The sequence below is a fragment of the Sinocyclocheilus anshuiensis genome, unplaced genomic scaffold (assembly GCF_001515605.1).
Source record: "Sinocyclocheilus anshuiensis isolate Anshui unplaced genomic scaffold, SAMN03320099.WGS_v1.1 scaffold2890, whole genome shotgun sequence".
Lineage (NCBI taxonomy): Eukaryota > Metazoa > Chordata > Actinopteri > Cypriniformes > Cyprinidae > Sinocyclocheilus > Sinocyclocheilus anshuiensis.
The window spans coordinates 172,415-176,064 of record NW_015547815.1 but is presented as its reverse complement, the minus strand read 5'-3'; the positions used below and the strand labels follow the sequence as shown (position 1 = coordinate 176,064).

Below are 3,650 nucleotides of genomic sequence, written 5' to 3'. Positions count from 1 at the left end.
AACCCCCCGTAACTCCCAAACCCCGGGGGCTATCGACGTGGGGGTGGTCTCATTCGAAAGCGGGCCTCTATATGTACACTCGATTCACGTTCGAGAGGGTTCCTTGAGCTGAAGGGATCCCACGAATTTGGTGGAGATCCGCCGGTGCTTCCGGCATCAATTCTAGTAGTGTAAAACGTAATCCCGCTTTCGAAACGGTCTGTTTTGCCCTGCCATTAGCTGAGGCTGTGTGTGAACAAGCCGTGGCTGCAGTCAGAGCGTGAGCTGCTCCATCTCACGCAGCCAGAGGGAGTTCCGCAACAACGCTTAGCTGCCGTGTTTCTACTTTCACATGCAAATGACTTGATATGACTTGATATGATAACTTTCCGGCATCAATTCTAGTAGGGTAAAACGTAATTCCGCTTTTGAAACGGTCTGTTTTGCCCTGCCATTAGCTGAAGCTGTGTGTGAACAAGCTGCGGCAGCAGAGTGTGTGCTGCTCCGAGCTCCATCTCACTCAGCCTCAGAGGGAGTTCCGCAACTACGCTTAGCTGCCCGCAGATGCGCCTGCCTATAAATCGGCCTAATTTGCAGCACAATCGGCCGATGCTGATTAATTAAAAAATGCCAAAAATTGGCCGATTAATCGGCCGACCGATTGATCGGTCGACCTCTAGTCAGTAACATTGTCACTTTGAGGTACTATGTCTATATCATTAAGATCAATTCCATGCGATATAATTAAATCTAGGGTATGATTAAAATGATGAGTGGGTCCGGTGACGTTTTGCTTGAATCCAAATTCCATGCGATATAATTAAATCTAGAGTATGATTAAAACGATGAGTGGGTCTGGTTATGTTTTGCTTGACTCCAAAAGAGTTTATTAACTCTGTAAACGCAAGTCCTAACGCATCATTTATATTATAAACATGAATGTTAAAGTCTCAGACAATTAGTGCTTTCTCAACATTAACCAATAGGTCTGAGAGGAAATCTGCAAATTATTTTAGGAAATCTGTATATGGCCCTGGAGGTCTATACACAGTAGCCTGAGCAAGAGATAGGAGAGATTTATTTTGTTTATCTGACAATGTAACATTAAGCAGAAGTATTTAGAATGAGTTAAACCTGTATCCTGTTTTCTGAGTAACATAGAGAATGTCACTATATATTGTTGCAACACCGCTGCCACGATCAATCTGACAGGGCTCATGCTTATAACAGTAGCTTGGTGGAGTAGACTCATTTAGACCAATATAGTCATTTGGTTTGAGCCAGGTTTCAGTCAAGCAGAGTACATAAAAACTATTCTCTGTGATCATTTCATTTACAATGACTGCTTTGGGTGCGAGTGATATAATGTTTAAGAGCCTAAGCTTTAAAAATTGTTTTTGTTCATTTATTTAGCATTTTTCTGGTTTAATCACGATCAGGTTTTTTCTAGATCCTGCATTAAATTTATATTTTGACCTCACTATTCGGGGAACAGACAGTCTCTATAGATCGGACAATGCAAGTATTTCTATCATTTAATTGGGTAGAACAAAAGCCATCAAATCAGTTATTTAAGAATTGGCTTACTAGTCATATGGAGCGTAGCGCCCTGGAGATGTTGTCCGACAGGAGTTCTGGTCCGAAAAAGCCTAGGTCGCTCCCAGAAAAGATTCCAATTATTAACAAAGAGCAGTTTATGTTCTTTACACCATGACAATAACCATTTGTTTAAAGCAAACAGTCTACTAAACCTTTCGTATCCTCGTCTATACGTGGGAAGTGGTCCTGACATGACGATCCTCTTCGCTGGCGATGTGCTGCGTACCATCTCGATCAGGCTCCTGAAGTCCCTATTCAGAGTCTCCGTCTGCCGCAGCTTGGTGTCTCTGATGACCACGGCATCACGTTCCGTCTCGCGGAGGGGAGCGAAGTGGTTCCGGGTGGAGATCTCGAAGACCGGAGGCGGCAGAGGGGGAGAGGTCCTCGCCCGGGGCCTGGCTTGCGTCTTCCGCTGCTGGTGCACCCAGGGTCTGTGGTGTCCAGGCGTCGGAGTGAAAGAGACCTGGGAAGATCGCGTCCTGGGTGCATGGGGCCTGTGCAGAGAAACACACGGAGTAGAGGTGGTGGGAGTGTTTGCAGCGTGCTGTATACTTACCCTTAACATTAAAGGTTCTGTAGTTTATGACCATGTAAACAGCATGACAAGGTAAATTGGAAAAAAGCCAAAGCTTGTCAATTCAGTGCCATAATAATTTAACTTGCAGTTATTAATACTGTACAAATAGCCTGTGGTGTTTTGGCATAAATGTTACTGTTATTACTTATATTAAATATTGGGGAATATTTTACTTTTATAGAAGTTGTTTTTGTAGTTTCTACATGTTTAGGTTTTTTTTTTTTTTATTGTTAAAAATTCCATAGTTTTTATTGTTTCTTTATTTTAAAAACCATATAACCATGTTAATGAGGACCATGGTTTTACCATGGTTTCTCAAGCCCCTGCCCCTTTAATCGGCGACTCTAAAGTGCCCTTTCAGTCAGATTTAGATGCCCCCGGACGGCGATTTCTATGGAGGGGGCATTACCGGTGGAACATAGAAGATGTGTCTTATATAAATTAGGTGTGTATTATTTACAAATATTAAAGTTCTTAAAGGGATAGTTCACCCAAAAATGAAAATTACCATTTACTCAACATGTCATTCCAAACCTGTATGCATTTCTTTCTACTGTGGAACATAAAAAAGAAGATAATTTGAGAAATTCAAGACATTTTTGTCCATACAGTAGAAATCAAACCAAAATGGTTTGTTTACAACATTCTACAAAATATCTTCTTTTGTGTTCCACAGAAAAAATTCAGTCATTCAAGTTTGGAACGACATGAGGGTGAGGAAATGATGACAGAATTTAATAGCAGTACATTTTCTGCATTCTAGCTCAAAATCAATGCTGTACTGTCAAGTGCATTTCTATGTGACAAAAATGCAGTATTAAATTTGTTGCATTTGCTGTGAATTCAGTAATATCTATCATTATTTGTTTCTGTCCTGTTTTATTTATTCATTTATTTACACCAATTTAAGGCCCTGTAACCCAGAAAAACATTCACCAGGGAATTCGTGGGCTGGATGGGTTGGATTTGTCCAGGGCCGAATTTTATCCCTAGTCCAGCCCTGGTAACGCCCACATCTCCTACCTATGTAATAAACACAGAAATGTTAGTCTCGTCTGAATCAGTATGTCATGTCACGTCATTTTTTTTTTTCACAGTAGAGTCTGTGTACCATGATTTGTTGACGTAAATGCACCTCCTTTGCTCTGACATGAGTTTACCGCAATTCTGTCAGTCCTCTAGCTCAATGGCGCTGATGAGAATGTTGTCATTCAACAACATTTTATTAAATAAAAATCATGATGCATTCCATTATCCGTTTGTGTGTTGACATCCGAAGCCCCAGTTCATCCATTTTGTTCACCAAAGACAGTATATTTGCAAGAAAGATGCTCGGGAGAGATGGTTGATGTGGATTTAGCTTTAGTCTAGCTGTAATGCTGCCCTGCTTCCCACGTCTTTGTTTATGGTCTCGGCACTGATGCTGGGTCATCTCTACCAGACAAGCTGAATGAGCTGGATCAGCAGTCCCCATCCAGGAGCAGGACTAGACATC

The 3,650-nt window shown here is 41.6% G+C and overlaps 1 protein-coding gene across 1 annotated transcript in view; it reads left to right on the top strand.

Moving 5' to 3' along the window:
• The window catches only part of adprh (ADP-ribosylarginine hydrolase), a 125,154-nt gene that overhangs the window by 7,283 nt on the left and 114,221 nt on the right, over window positions 1-3,650 (top strand). The window lies entirely within an intron of this gene.